This window comes from Equus asinus, unplaced genomic scaffold (genome assembly GCF_041296235.1).
Source record: "Equus asinus isolate D_3611 breed Donkey unplaced genomic scaffold, EquAss-T2T_v2 contig_197, whole genome shotgun sequence".
In the NCBI taxonomy this organism is placed as follows: Eukaryota; Metazoa; Chordata; class Mammalia; order Perissodactyla; family Equidae; genus Equus; species Equus asinus.
The window spans coordinates 1,707,288-1,722,831 of record NW_027224846.1 but is presented as its reverse complement, the minus strand read 5'-3'; the positions used below and the strand labels follow the sequence as shown (position 1 = coordinate 1,722,831).

At 37.1% G+C, this 15,544-nt stretch overlaps 1 long non-coding RNA gene and 1 pseudogene across 1 annotated transcript in view; one reads left to right on the top strand and one right to left on the bottom strand.

Annotated features, from left to right (window-relative positions):
* LOC139043290 (centromere-associated protein E-like) overlaps window positions 1–15,544 on the bottom strand; it is a 79,749-nt pseudogene that overhangs the window by 18,551 nt on the left and 45,654 nt on the right.
* Window positions 1–15,544, top strand: part of LOC139043293 (uncharacterized) — a 50,148-nt gene that overhangs the window by 25,375 nt on the left and 9,229 nt on the right. The gene's annotated exons all lie outside the window — the stretch shown is intronic.

Sequence of the window (15,544 nt, the reverse complement as noted above, 5' to 3'; positions counted from 1 at the left end):
TACTGCAACATTTTATTATCTTCTTTACAAGTTGATATATTTAATTACCTTAAGGAAGCAAAATGTGTTAGAGGAAGAACACATTTACAGTCACTCTTTTTCAAATAAAAAAATAAAGAAGCATATACAAATAAATGAAAGAAAATATACTTAAAATTAAGTTGCTCTAAGTCTTTTTAAGAATGAGGCAGAAAAATTAAAGCAAACAAAAAAAAAGAATGAGCACCAAAAAAGTACTACTTACAATTATCTTTTTATTATAAAAGATATTCACTTCACAAATCCTATCATTTTCTTTCTGGATGCCATTTTTAAGCTTTTCTATATCAAAATGAGTATTCAACCACTCTTCCAAAAACTGGGTCATTTCTTTCCTATTACTCAGTACTTGTTGAAATTCCATCTTTACGCTGTGGAAGTCACATTCTGAAAAATCTTTGAGAATTTCCTGTGTGAAAAATAAGCATTGAATCTCCTGAATCTTAGGAAAGTTTTTATCTAAATATCAGACAAATATCATAAAAAGGGGAAAATAACCTTACTGAACTTTCACTTCTAATATTTTGAAGTAAACATAATTCTAATTTATCCTCATTATATTAGAAATATAATTCTAATTTAAATAATAAAATTTTGGCAGTATAGGCTATGTAACAGAGGCACATCTACAAATTCTGCCTTTTGGCATTTTTAAAACCTGTTCGAAACTATGAATCTGTGACAGTGTCTGAAGTGCTTCTGGATGCAGCTTTTCTGTGCATACAGCAGGCCTTGCATGCATACTGGGAACTGCAGGGGCCTCACACTGCTGGGTGAGAGCAGGACACTCCATGTGGTGTTGCTACAATACAAATGTCTGTGACTCCCAGTCACAGATCTAGGAAGTTTTAGAAGGCATTTGGAAACTTATTCTGGCCTTCCAAGAAATCCTACTTGCTGATATTAAGTCTACTTTTCTATATCTGTGTAGTTCTGAAAGGAGGCTAGTCTATGACTTGGCACTCTTTACATCTGGCCAGCTGTCATCCTGCAACCTATTTTTTTTCTCCCCAAAGCCCCAGTAGTACATAGTTGTATATCCTAGTTCTAGGTCCTTCTGGTTCTTCTCTGTGGGACACTGCCACAGCATGGCCTGACGAGCAGTGCCAGGTCCACGCCTAGGATCTGAATCAGTGAACCCCAGGCTGCCAAAGCAGAGCACAGGAACCCACTTGCTACGCCACCAGGCTGGCCCCTCTGCAAGCTGTTTTTAATTTCATAAATGAAAATGACTCTAAGCACATGAAGAGGTACCTTTCTATTTGATAAAAAGACTTAAAATCTAATTAAATCCATTTTAAATAAATCATACCTCAATATGTAGATCCATTTTCTGGCTCAACTGGAGGTCCCCTAATTCTCTGGATGGTACATCATCATCTTGTTGAAGATGCTGCATTTTACTTAGCAGTTCATTTTGCTTTTCCACTTCATCAATAAAAACCATTTCAAGTTTACTGATGGATTCATGTTGTTCTTCCTTTATCTTTGTAACATAGCTTAACACATACTTGCAGGAAAACATGAAACAAATTGGGAAATGAAACTTTTATCACGTTTAGAGGAAGTTCTAAACTCTCAAGACTAAGAGGTGGGGCGGCTTGTCTTGTTTGTCTCTATCCTCTGAGGAGTGAGGAAGAAGGGAAGAACCTCTCTCTATTCCCAAGTTTCTACTCTCAGCGTCTTCGGAGAGTGACTTCCAGACCTCTAGTTTCTTATTTCTGACTTCCTTCTGGAGCTACCTCAGGGATGTCCTACAGTTACCTCAGATTCAATATGTTTACAATGTAACATGATGCCTTTCCCTATAAACCCACCTTTTTCTATTGCCTCCTTTTGGTTAATTATATCACGCAGTTTTCCCAGTGAGATTCATTTCAACATCCTCTCCTGCCTATGTCAGCTGGGTGGCCAACGTGAGTGTGCCCTGCCTCAGGACTTACCTGTCAAGTGTGGCTTAAAGGGGACAAGAATTTGAATGCCCTGGTTCTATGGACCTCATGAATAAGTTCTGGATATCTGATTGTTAGGCTTTTGAAGACTATTAGAGCCTGAGGGGCAATCTACCTAGGTAGGGAAGATACCGCTTCCTACTTCCTCAACTTCCACCATTCCTTAACAATTTACAATCTGGCCTCTTTCCTAACCACTCAACTAAAACTGCTCTGACAAAGGTCACCAGTAAGCTCTATTGTCAACAATTGAGGGGATCTCTTCATTCATGTTCTGGCTGTCTGAAGCATCTGACACTCTTGACCACTTCATCTTTGACACACTCTCCACCACTGACTTGACCAATGGCACTTTTGCTCAGTTCTCTCTTATCTCTCTGACTTTTCCAACCTCAAACTCATGTGTTGCTCTCTTTTCTGCTACTGCCTCTTGAGAACTGATCTTTTCCAGAGTTCTCTTTTATCTTCACTCTATTATGCTTCTGGGTGGCCTCATTCACACCTGTTGTACTATCTATCACCAAATGCTGATGGATCCCACATCTTTATCTGTGGTCCTGATTTTTCTCCTGACAAACCTCAGATTCACAACTAAAAGCCTACTTGGTTTCTCTTCCTGGATGTTCCATTATAGGTATTTCTATCTCAAAACATCTCAAATTAAACACCAGATCTCTCCTCCTGCCTCACCTGCCTTCTCCCTTTCGTTTTTTCTTTCTATCAGTTAATGGCACCACTATCCACAAACCCGGCTAAGCCCAAATCCTGGGGCTCAGTCTGAACTTCCCTCCCCTCCCTCCACTGTCAAGCACATGGACCTACTATTGTAAACTGCCAAATATTTCTTTAACTTCTTTCATCCTTTCCATCCCTATGAATCCTTCCCCCATAGTACTGTCACCCATCACATCTCATCAGGACAATTGTAACTGCCTCTTGTCTCTTCTTTCTGCCACCAGGCTTATCATCCCCTGCAGACTCATTTCTTCTTTGTCTGTAGTGAAGTCTCTACAATGGCAACCTGATCACATTACTGCCACCACTTAAAATAACTGTCCAGTGACCCCTCCTCATCTCTAAAATGAACTCTAAGCTTTACTGCTTGAGCCCAGCTTCCAGTCCAGTCTTGTCTTCAACTTGTTCTCCAGGACATTGTCCACTACTGCACTTCTCACCTGTTCAAATGTCTGCCTCACCCACTGGACTAGGAGAGATTTAGCGGTTGCTCATCTCTGTCTCCCCAGCACCCTGACACATTGTTAAGGCCAAAGGCAGAGCTCAGGTTTTGTTGAATGAGCAGGTCCTAGATGCACTGAGGATCCTTCACATGCTATTCTCAGACCCATGCCATCTTTAATTCAGTAGCAAATGTACTAATTAGCAAATACACCAACTCCCAAAGCAGGACTTAAATATACTGGTTTGTAACTGAAATTAATGGCAATATTTACAAAGATATTACTAAAACAGGTGGTACCTTGAGTTTCTTCATGACTCTGTGGAACTCCATGGAACATCTCTGGTTGACAGTGAGAAGTTTCTGAATCTGTCTGGTTTGTGGATGTGGAAGTGAGAGGTTTGCTTTTACTCTAATTGAAAGCTCTCTTTGGGTTTCAATTTCCCTCTCCAAGTCAAGACAGAGTCCATTTAAGCACTCATAATGACTATCCATCTCTGTGTATCTCTTCAGAAGCTCCTAAAGGCAGTGAGAATTCATTCAATTTAATAATTCATTCTACTTTAACAATAAGTAGTCCTAGCTCTGGAATTGTAACAAAATTTATGCTTTAACACTTTCTATAGGGCAGAAATAAATTGAGACTTTTGTGTATAAAAAACAAAAAGAAAATGTTATTGTCGATTTTGGATTATAGAAATAATTATAATCATTGTGGAAATTTAAGAAGTTTAAACTGTAGGGGAGGAAGATATTTCCTCTACACGCTCTAGGTCCTTCTGGCTGGACAGCGAATTAAATTCACATGAGACAGAATAACAGGAGAAAATTAAACAAAGCTTTATAACATGTATACATGGGAGAGACCCAGGAAAACTGAGCAACTCACCAAAATGGCGGAAGCTCTCACCTTAAATATCATCTTCAGCTAAAGACAAAGGAGGATGTTGTGGGTAGGGGGAGTCAGTATGGGAGGTTACCAGACAAGTACAGTAAACAAGAGTAAGGTTATTATGCAGATTTAAGTCCTTGCCTTCCGCATTGATAAGAGTTTCTAGAGGTAAGGTCATCCCCCTTCTTCCTGGTACAGAGAGGGAGACATCTTTACAGATGGAGATTTCCCTTACAAATGGAAATGTCTCTTACAAAGGGTAACTTCTACTTTTCAGAGTTTCTCTCATGTCTGCAGTTTTTGAAAGTAACCAGCCCAAAATAATCTTCATGCCAAAGAGATATATCTTGGGGTGGCCAATTCTAATCCTCTATAAAACAGCTATAACAAAGAAAACCAGAAACAACCATTGTTATCATTTTGATACATTTTCTTTTAGTCTTCTAAACATCCATGATTTGAATGAACATTTACAAAGTTGGAAGAGAAATTTGCATGAATTCAATCTAGTATGTATTGTAGCTCAAGGCTGAATGCTAGCTTCTGTTGACAATAGGTGGTGTGAGTGAGCAGATAAAACTGATGAGGATCAAGGATGCCTCAGGGAGAAAAGCCCAAGGCTTCCTGGCCTACATACCAATCTATATCATCCTCACAGAAGCATGGGACATCCTGACCTCATTCAATCTGATTCTTACCCAAAGTTATAAGACCACCTGATAACCAGACTCCACCTGCACTGATACTTTTTTTACCTAATTTTTCCTTTGTCTTGTAAAGAAGCAACTCACATACTTATGCCTTATAAATTTAGCCCTACCCTCAACCCATGTTTGCAGCTCTTCACTGCCCATAGGTCCTGTCCCCATGCTACTCCATGCTACTTCCTGAATAAAAGAGCACTACTGCCAGACCTTGAGAGTCCAAGAAATGTTTCTTTCGACTCCTCAGCTCACTGAGCCAGCATCAAAACGAGTGACAACAAATCACATGACCTACGTTCTATTATCTGCCTAGAATCTGAGATTTCTCACCTTTTATCAGAGTTAGAGTTCAGGTTCTAGCCCTGTCACTTCCTGACTGGGGAAATCCTTGAGCCATTCTCCCAACTACAAAATGAAGACTACAATAATTTCCACAAAGTTTTCTAGGGAATTAAGTAAAATGTTAGATAATATCTAAATATAACCTATAAAATACATACAGACACTATAAATTAAAGGAAATAAAATTACATTTGTAGAAATGCTTCTATACCCAAGTTTTAAACTTAGACTTGGTTTCAAATCCTAATTTTACCAATTTACCAGCTGTGTGACCTTGGGCAATGACTAAACTTCCTCCTGGGCCTCAATTTCTTTGTTTATAAATGGAACAATAAACTCTGTCTCATGAGGTAAAGCACCCAGTCTAGTGCCTTGTGTATGGCAGACACCCATTAGGCCTAGGCCCAGCAGCTCAACTTTCTAGAGACCAGACAGGTGACAAGCTGGTCAGGGCACAGGTGGAAGAACACTTTACATTCAATCGGGTATTAACATATTTAGTTCAGGGTGCTAAACAATAGAGTAAGGGGCTTCTGACAATAATGAGCTCTCCTTTTAATAATTTAAGGAAAACCTAGATAGATGTTCATTAATCTGGGATGTTGGAGAGGGGATTCTTGCCTTTGGTCTTAGGAGGAATCACCTTATGGTTGGAGCAGCACTGTCTAGTCATTCATTTGTACTTTTAATAAATACATATTGAAGGCTGACTTCTGTCAGGACTGTGCTAAGTGATGCAGCCATAAACAACACACAGAAGTCTTTAGGGATCTTGTGTTCTAATAGGGGTGACAGTAAATCCTGTTGGCTTTACCCTCACTACATGTTCAGAATCCACACACTTCTCACTGCTTCCACTACTACCTCTCTGGGCCAAGCCATCACCATCTTCGCATGATTACTGAAATTAGTCTTTCAAATAGTCTTCCTGCTATCACTTAATTTTCAACACAACAATCAGAGCTATCCCTTTAAAATGTAAGTCAGACCATGTCTCTCTTGTGGTCAAAACTCTCCAGTGGATCCACATCTCGTTCAGAGTAAAACCCAAAGTCTTTTAAAAGCCCCACAGCCTGCTTCCTCCTGTTAACTCTGACCTCGTTTCTCATTAGCTTTCCCCCTTGTTGATGTTGCTGGAGCCCACTAGGCAGCTTCTGCTTCAGGAGCTCTGTCCTTGCTGTTCTCCCTGCCTGTTCTGCTCTCCACCAGATACCTGTATGTCTCAACCATTGACTCCTTTCAGGTATCTGCTGAAATACCACCTTTCCAGTGAAGCCTCAAAGTCATAAACCCTACTGTTTTTTTTCAAAGATTGGCACCTGAGCTAACATCTGTTGCCAATCTTTTTTCTTCTTCTCCCCAAAGCCTCCCCAGTACATAATTGTATATTCTAGTTGTGAGTGCCTCTGGTTTTGCTATGTGGGATGCTGCCTCAGCGTGGCCTGACAAGCGGTGCCATGTCTGTGCCCAGGATCTGAACTGGGGAAACCCTGGGCTGCCGAAGCGGGAGCACAAACTTAACCACTTGGCCCCAGGGCCGGCCCCAAACCCCACTGTTTTGTTTGTGTATGTATGCATGTATGCACACACATATCTGTACTAGATTATGAAGTTTAGAAGAATACTGAGCATTATCTATTCATTCCATAGAGGTGCCTGTGACTCCACAGGCCTTTGGAAGGGCCCCAATATTTATTTGTAATTTGAACAGGGGCACTTACTTTTATCCTAAAGCACTTTTCTCTCAGGCTTTCTGTAAGGTGCTGTTTTCCATCACATAGCAACATTTTTTCATATTTTAATACCTCTTTGATGTTCTGTTGGTCCTGCTTGGATGGAAAGAAATAAACAAGGCTTCAGCTATAACTCCATTCATATATAATGTCTAATCATTTACTTTTTCAATTACACATTGTACATTATTTCAATAATGGAATCAAATATTATACTTGTAACACAAAAAAATGTAAAAACTGGTCAGAAAATGAATAATAGTATCATGAAGTCTTTTAGTGAGTAACCTCAACTCATTGGGGAAAAAAGTGGGAGAACCACATATTTTTTGGAGACAGAATCTGTTCCTGTAACCTTCATAGCTGCAAATTAGGTTTTAGATTTATCTCTGGTTCCTACTCTTCCAGATCTCTGCATTAGAATAATTATTGCCAACTAAACATGCTAGCACGACTGTCTGTACTGTCCATGGTGCTCCAAGCTCCATTCATATATTCTTCCCAGCACCTTGGACCAGAAAATTCATACCCTGCCTACATTTTGTATTTCTGACTACAAGTACAAAACAAAACATTTTCTCCCATTTGTTTATCTTATTTACTGCAGTACCCAGAAGACTAATTGTTCAATGATTATTGGTTGAATGAATTAAATCTCTTTATAAATTTAGTTAGGGTCCACATAAATATGATTCCCAAGTGTCTGATGTTTCTATTGAGATTGCAAATGATACTGTTTTCCACTTTATTCTTTCTTCACTATTGAAATATGAGAATGAAAAAGATTTTTATAGATTTCATAAACTTTCTTATTGATCTGAAGTTTACATTACTTTTTAGAGGATTCAGTTCAATTTCTTTTTTTGTATTCATCTTGCCTTCTTCCCTTCTAATGTCACTAACAAGAGCCCACGTCTAACCCTATCAGGTAGAGATAGAGAGATGGGCTATTTAATCTTTTGTAAATCGAATCCTTCAACTATTTCTCCATTGAGAATAATGCTATTTCTTGGTTTAAAAACTCTTTTAAAATTTCATTAAAGAAAATAGTCTGCTTATTTAACAAATTTTTTCTTAAAAATAAAGAATTAAAATGGTATTTTCTGAAATAGATTTTAGCTTCTTTTAAAACTGTACTTGCCTGTTTGTGTGAAAAGTTATAGTAATAGTTTTCCCATTATCCTCCGTTTGTAGAAATTTCCCGGAAAAAAAAAGTAAAAACATTGCTACCCTTTTCAAAAAAGCTTGTTTCTTATAAATAGTTACTAGATAGGGGTAGATTCTGAACTCGCTCTAGCTATCATTTCTCTTAAGGTTTCTCTGAATTGGTCTCTTTCCATTTTTGAGAGACTTTTATGCTCCTTAGCTCATCTCTCTCCTTAGCTACAATTCTTATTTCTTCAAGGCTTTCATAAAGTTTCTTAGTCAAGTGTAAGTTATCCATTTCCACATTTTGCATAGATAAATTTTGGGCCTCAAACTGCTTCTTCAATCCTTCCGTTTCATTCATTTTTTAATGAGTTTTACTGACATCTTCTTTCACTTTAAGAAGTTGAAGCTCTTTTTTCTGAAGTTCTCGGATCTTGAGATAATTATAAAACAAGTTAGAATGCAAACAGAACTCCTTCAAGGACGGAAAATAGTCTATTTGTTACATACAAGCACATATCTATGTCTATATATCTATTTCTATCTCCTTGCTGAGTCTACAAATAATTTTGGACACAACTACTCCCAAAAGAATAAAACAACAATACCTTTTCCTGTAATTCATCTTTTGCCTTATTTAAATCCTTTTGAATATTTGAAATCTGGGTTGTCTTTTCTGAAACTCTCTCTCTGAATTTATCAATAGTTTCCTGGTGTTCTTTCAAATGCATACGAGCAATTTTCAGTTCTTGTTGTGTTTCCAGATCCTTTATTATTAGAAGAAATTGAGAAATATGATAATATAAAGGCACATTATCTTTTCTTAATGATGAACTAGTTAAAGTAAAAAAATGCATTCTCACAGTTAAAAACCACCAACACACCACCCCCAAATCAGAACAGTATGGAAGGATAGAGAGTACAGACCCTGTCCCTCACCTCGCCCATCCTAGTCCTGCTCCTTGTTGAACTGGCTGCTTGCTCTTCTCCTTTCAGACCCCTTGGACACCCTTCTAGATCAACGTCACAGAAAAAGTGTCCCATTCTTATGCTTAGTGTTCCCTTATACAGACAAACCCCACTTAGCCAGTGCCTTATGGCGGACACTTGGATTGCTTTTAGCTTTTGTTTACCACAAACAATGCTGCAGTGAATGCTGTTGTATTTCTGCCCAAATGTGTGAATATATTGGTTGGATAAATTCCTAGGAATGGAATTGCTGTAACAAACGTATATGCTGATAAATTTTTAATAAGATATTGTCAAACTGTCTCCCTAAAAGGCTCTAACATTTACTTTTTCACCAACAGTATCATTTATTTAAAAGAGAAGGAAGCTTCTTGTATTAAAAATATGTGTGCTGGACAGGAAGAAAGAGTATAACTCACTCTAGCTATGGTTTCTTGTAGGTTTGCCTTCAGTTGGTCTCTCTCCAGTTTGAGTGCCTCTTCCACTTTTCTTAGATTATCTCTTTCTTTCATTACAGATTTCATTTCTTCAAGATTTTCATGAAGTTTCTGAGCCAAGTTTAAGTTTTCCGTTTCTATTTTATCCAGAGTTAAACTTTGGGCCTTGAATTGTTTCTTCAATCGCTCTATCTCGGACATTTTTTTCTGTGTCTCACTGACATCTTCTTTTAACTTAAAAAGCTGATGTTCATTTGCCTTAAGTTCTTGGATCTTATCAAGATAATCATAAAATAACATGTCAGGATACAGATGGTTTTTAAGACAAGTATAAAGAATAGTTTCTAAATTGATTAAGACAATAGGCTTCTAATGTCACTCATTAATATTCTGCATAATTCCACACAGAATTTATTTTCTTTTGAGATTATATACGTAAGTGTATATATAATATACACACAAGTGTGTACATATGTACATATACACACAAGTGTACATATATATACATATATATACTTGTGCATATATACACATGTATATAGATGCACTCGTACATATACACATAAGTGCACTAATCTTAAGTGTATAGTTCAATTATTCTTGACATATGTTTACATCTATGTAATAACAACCCAGATTAAAATATAGAACATTTCTAGCACCCCAAAAAGTTCCTGTGTGCCCCCTTACTACAGCCAACCACTATCATGACCTTGGTCATCTTAGGTGACTTTGCCTATTTTTGAACTTATAAACCACAAGGTGTAAATCCATTCTCCCAGTGAAAGGCATCTGAGTTGTTTTCAGTTTTTCACTATTATGATTAGAGCTGCTATGAACATTCTTGTACATATCTTTATGTGGAAGTATGCGTTCTTTTCTCTCAGGTACATACCTATAATCGCTGGGCCACAGGCATGTACATGTTCAGTGTCAGTAAACACTGCCAACGTGTCTTCCAATGTGGCTAAACTATTTCATATCCCCAGAGGATTATAGGCACAAATAAGTCAGACAGCCAATCAAATAACCCTCCCCTCCCCCCATACCTTTTCTTGTAATTTAGTGTTTGAATTTTCTAAATCCATCTGCATATTTGATATTTCATCTGTCTTCTCAGAAACAATCCCTCTGAGTTTATCAATAATTTCCTGGTGCTCCTTCAGATGCATGTGAGCAATTCTTAGTTCCTCTTGTTTTTCCAGATTCTTCATCATTAGAGAAATTTTGAGAACAGTGACATATCTTAATGTTAAAATGTTAGTATTTTTTTAATGAAAATAACATATTTTCTTAGTAAAAATAATAAAACTATTACTTCTTACTCTGTATTTTTGTTGTTAGAAAGTGATAAGCTTTTCCTCCCCGTCCCCACCTCCCACAGCCTGCTTCCACTTTCCAGAGGCAAACATGTTATATGTGCACTATTCTACAGCTTGCTTTTCCTCCTAAGAGTCATTCTGGGCTTTCCATATTAGGACGGTCAAATCTATTCCATTTTTTTATTAGGTGTTGCATAGTATTCTGACATATTGCTCTTGTTTACCCAGTTTCCTTCTGATGGACATTCAGATTGTATCCCATTTTTTATTACAAATTGCTACAATGAACAACACTGTGGTGTATATATGTGTATGTATATATATATATTTCTTTATCTTAACAATTGATTAAGTATACATGTAGGATAAAGTCTATGAAGAAAATATTGCTTACAGAATTTACAATTTTCAAGAACAATACCAAGTTACGTGCCTAAAAGTTTCTATCAGTTCACTCACACCAGCAGCACCATCATGTGAAAGCAGGGCTCACTGCTGTCAGCAAAGCCCACGCTTCCTCACGAGGGAGGGAAGGAGTATCGCTTACTGTAGCTTCCGTCTCTCGCAGGCTTTCCCTGAGCTGCTCTCGCTCCGTTCTGAGGGTTTCCTCCACTCTTCTGAGGCCATCTCTTTCCTTAGCAACAAGTTTTATTTCTTCAAGGTTCTCAAGATGTTTCTGAGTCAATCTGAACTTCTCTGTTTCTATAGTTTCCAGAGTTGAATTCTGGGCCTCTAATTGCTTCTTCAATTGCTCTGTTTGATGCATATTTTCCTTGAGATCATTTTTTGCCTTAAGAAGTTGATGTTCTTTCTCCTGAAGTTCTTGGATCTTGAGATAAGCATACAATAAATTATGATATAGATAGATTTGATAAAAAGCTAAATAATAGTTTCTAAATTAATAGGCAAATCTTTACTTGTCTCCAATTTTAGGCTAACTCATATCTTGTTTCTTTACACAAAAGACCTGATTCAAACTCTCAGCTACTCAGATAACAACTTTAAAAAAATACCTGTGCTTTTAAGGCAGTATTTGTGTTTTCTAAATGTATTTGCATATTTAATATTTCATCTGTCTTCTCTGAAACAACTTCTCTGAGTTTATCAATAGTTTCTTGGTGTTCTTTCAGATGCATGTGAGCAATTTTGAGTTCTTCTTTTGTTTCCAGACCCTTTATTAGCATGTGAAGTTTAAAGAATATTTTAACAACATCATCTCAACACTGCCCCCCTTCCCAATTGGCTCAGTTTTAAGGAAACACAACAGATGAAGAAAAGGGTCTAACTGACCTTAACTTCAATTCTTCTTATGTATTCTTTAAGTTTCTCTCTCTCTACTTCAAAGGACTCTTGTAATTTCTGTAGATCATTTCTTTCTTTGGTTATGGATTTTATGTCCTCATAATTTTCACGGAGTTTCTGAGCCAACTCTAGCCTCTCCATTTTCATACGTTCCAACGTTAATTCTCGGTTCCTTAATTCATTCTTTATATTCTCCACGTCATTCATCTTTTCCTGCATCTTACTCATCTCTTCTTGTACACTAAGAAGTTGTTGCTGTTTTTCTTGGAGTTGTTGGCTCTTAAGAAATAAAGTTTTTATTATTACCATTTTGCCATATTATCTTAAAATTCTTATGTAAAATGTACTTTGCCAAACTGAGAGAATCATTATCACAGCCCTGCACACTACCCTAGTGGAAACAGACAAGCAGCACTGAAAGTAAAGCAGCTTCTAGGCATAGTGTCTGTACTGGGCTGAAGAGGGTCCCACCCAAAATTCAAGTCTACCCAGAACCTCAATGTGATCCGATTTGGAAAGAGGGTTTTTGCAGATGTAATTAGTTAAGGATTGAGAAGATACCCTACTGGACTAGGGTTGGGCCCTAAATCCAATGAGAATGTCCTCATAAGAGACGGGAAAGGACGCACAGAGACACAGAGAAGATCCTGTGAAGATGGAGACAGAGATTGAAGTGATGCAGCTACAGAACAAGGACTATCGAGGACAGCGGGAGCCACGGATAGCACAAGGCAAGGAAGGACTCTTCTCTAGAGCCTTCAGAAGAAGCATGGTCCTCCGACACCATGATTTTGGAATTCGAGAATCTAGAAATGTGACAGAATAAATTTCCATTGTTTTTATGCCAGCAAGTTTATGATAATTTGACACAGAAGTCCTAAGAAACTAACATAGTGTCACTTGGTTAATCAAGGAGGCAAAGTAAAAATGCGAAAAATTTAAAAAGAAAAGAGACTGACTAAATATATAGATGTACCTGGCAAATAAACTGTAATTCCTCATCTCTTAAAACCTTTTTGGATAATTTATTTTTAGTTCCAATAAGGTCTTTAGGGGATGGCCCACACAAACACTGAGGCATTAACTTTTACATAAGCCTATTGATATCACCTCTTTGGGAGGAGTATGAAATAGACAGGAGGTTTTAGTAAATTCAATTAGGTTATAGTGAAAGGGATGAGAATTAAGAGAACATATATTAGGAAAAAAACATTCCACAGAAGCACAATGAAAACACTACGCTATTTATAATGCATGTAGCACTGTTCTTAGGATAAACAGAAAGATATCAGTGGGTCCATTTTAGAATTACTAGAGCAGTACAATTGTTCTAACAGTCTTAGCTCTTACACAATTATATTACAACAGCACCTTACTTCTAAAAAAGAAATAATTCAGGAACTTGCAAACATCTAAGAGATGGTAATAGTGACAAATCTTAGAGTTTAGAGAATGACTAATATAGCTCTATATAAGGGCAGGAGCTTTGTTTTACTGACTAATGTATATCAAGTGCCCAGAACAGTGCCTGGCCCACAGTAATGCTCAATAAATATTTGATGAATGAATGAATACATCATGAGTAGTTTAGATGAACCAAGGCCCCCTCTCATTGAAAGACTCTAGGATAATATAATACACACAAAAGAGGTTAGCTAAGATCCTAGTGTGAGTTCAAACTGTCCAAAATATTAGCATTGAGAGCTGTTCATTTGGGAGGTACATTCTATTTCTGGAATTTAGGTCTATTAGAACCAAAATTTATCACCAAAAAAAAAAAAGTTTAGTCAGGAAATATGGCCAGGAAGATAACTTTAAAAATTCACCTTTTCCTTTAGCTTTTCTTCAACTTCTGCCAGTTTCTCACAGGTCCTAGAAAGCTCTTTCTCTTTCTTTATGGTACAGTTCTTTTCTTGTGCAACTATCTCTTGTTGCTTTTTAAGTTCACCTCTAAGAATTCTTAATTCTTCCTGGTTTTCAATGGTCTAGAATTTTTAAAAAGTTGAGATTAAATGACACTAGCTTACATTTAGGAAATCAGGTAAAAATCAGCATTTACCTCAGCCTGAAAATGGAGAAATCATGGCAAACTATATTGGAAAAGACTAACTTAAAAAGAAAGTGAGTCTATTTTGATCATGTAAATGCCAAGAATCTGCTTTCTTATGCTGTTTCTTTATTGCTCAACTTACATTCCTACCACGAGAATTAGAACTGGATTTAGTATTCCATCATAAGAGGTTTGCTTGTTTTCTACCCTGAAGCCAAAAGAGACTGTTTCTAAGCTTTCATCGATAGACGATGAGACTGCAGGTTATAGGCTTTTCATATGCTGGGATGGCTTTGATTTTGAGCAAGCTCAAAACAGCAGCCGTCCTTTGCTAGCATGAATTGGACTAATCTTAGTTATTATGCTTAAAGAGTGACATTCTCAAGTATCAAGACCAAAAAACATTACAAGACAGATACCGAGAAGAAAATACAACTTTTGTCTGTACTCTTATTTACATTCAGCTCTTTGACCAAACAGACAATCCTAAGAAACATGGAAAATTACACAAAAGGTCAGGGTCTACTGTGATCCATAGCAAACTTCTGAAAATATTAATTTCAATCTATTACACATTAGATTGCCCCCACATATAGAAACAAAAACTAAAGTAGGTTTGAAAATATTGGCAAACATTAACAATTAAACATGAAATTTAAGAAAAATTACAACAGCATAAATAAAATAGAAACACTTAGGAACCAATTAACAAAATATGTCCAAGATCTGTACATTGAAATCTATACAACACATCACTGAGAGAACAGTTTATAGAAAGATACACAATAAGCACATAAAAAGATGCTCAACATCTTTAGTCATTAGGGAAAGGCAAATCAAAACAAGGTTACACCCAATAGAAATGGCTAAAATTAAAAACACCAATAATATGAAGTGTTGGTGGGGATGTGGAGCCATCAGAATTCTCTTAATGTGCTGATGAGAATGTAAAACGGTGCAACTATACTTTGGAAATCAGCCTAGTAAATTCTTACCAAGCTAAACATACATCTCCCTATGACCCAGCTATTTCACTTAGATCCATACTCTAGAGAAATAAAAAATATATGTTCATAAAAACATTTGTATGAGAATGTTTATAGCAGCTTTATTCAAAATACCCAAATAGTAGAGATAACTCAAATTTCCATCAATACAGGAGAAAGGCTAAACAAATTGTGGCCTATTCATACACTGGAAGACTACCAAGCAGTAAAAAGGAGTGTAGAAAGAAGTGAGACAAAAGAGCACATGCAGTGTGATTCTATTTGTGTGAAGTTCTAGAAGAGACAGTGAGCTGAGGTGGAAAACATCAGGACAGTGACTATGTGGGGCAGAGGATGAGATCAGGATTGCCTGGGTGGAGGTGGGAGGGAACTTGCTGGGGTGGAGAGAACACAAGTAGAGACATTTGTCAAAAGTCATCACACTGGACACTCACATCAGATACATTTATTGCATGTAAATTATACCTCA